Source organism: Penaeus monodon, chromosome 33, assembly GCF_015228065.2.
Source record: "Penaeus monodon isolate SGIC_2016 chromosome 33, NSTDA_Pmon_1, whole genome shotgun sequence".
NCBI lineage: Eukaryota > Metazoa > Arthropoda > Malacostraca > Decapoda > Penaeidae > Penaeus > Penaeus monodon.
In genome coordinates this window covers 31,820,485-31,821,330 of record NC_051418.1, presented here as the reverse complement: position 1 = coordinate 31,821,330, position 846 = coordinate 31,820,485, and positions in this window count along the sequence as shown.

Below are 846 nucleotides of genomic sequence, written 5' to 3'. Positions count from 1 at the left end.
TCGGTTGTAACGACTGAGGTATGAAGGCCATATGGTAGAAAAATTCAATGAAGGTACAAGGATTTATAACCTCTTTACGTTGACTTTGGAGACTGATATTCCTCTCTCTCTCTTTCTATTCATTTTTGGGTTTTGGCTTTAGCAATCTTTTTAAATTCTTCGCCTGTTTTGCATTTAAGCTCCTCCAAGTTGACTTCGTAGTTAGACCTATTTTTTAAAAATGATTTTCATTGATTTTTTCTATGATCACCGGTGCTGTTAACCGAAATTTTGATTAGATGTATCAACTTCAAGGACTTCAAAGTGATTTCTGATTTCAAGCTGTTTTTTTTTCTGTTATAGGATTATGAAGAAGATGGTGGAGATCTTACCTTTATTTAACTCCTTAAAGAAATTCTACGGTGATTTCTGTCGTGCTGAGAGCGGAGTTCCTTTCTTGTAGATTTGGCGTGATATAAAATCAATCTGTTTCTCTCCATCCCCATCTATCTATCTATCCACACACACAAACACACATATATATGTATCACTTCAGGTCGTTTTAGTGAGAAGTAGTTTACAAAAATATAAGCTTTTACCTCCTCCACACATTAGTTGTGTACATTAGATAGTCCATTTATAATGATGCATCTACTACGTTTATACTCAGTTATTGAGCTACAATGGCATAGAGACAGCAATTTCCTTTTTGAGCTTTTTGTGTGAGTTTTGTTCGCATTTGTCTTCCCTGTCCAAGAGTGCACATGATGTTCCTTAGTAACATAATGCAGGAAGATATGCCTACGAACTGCAAACCTACAGGGAAAGAGCGACTATCTGATGCGTTAATTACCAAGATTTAACCCC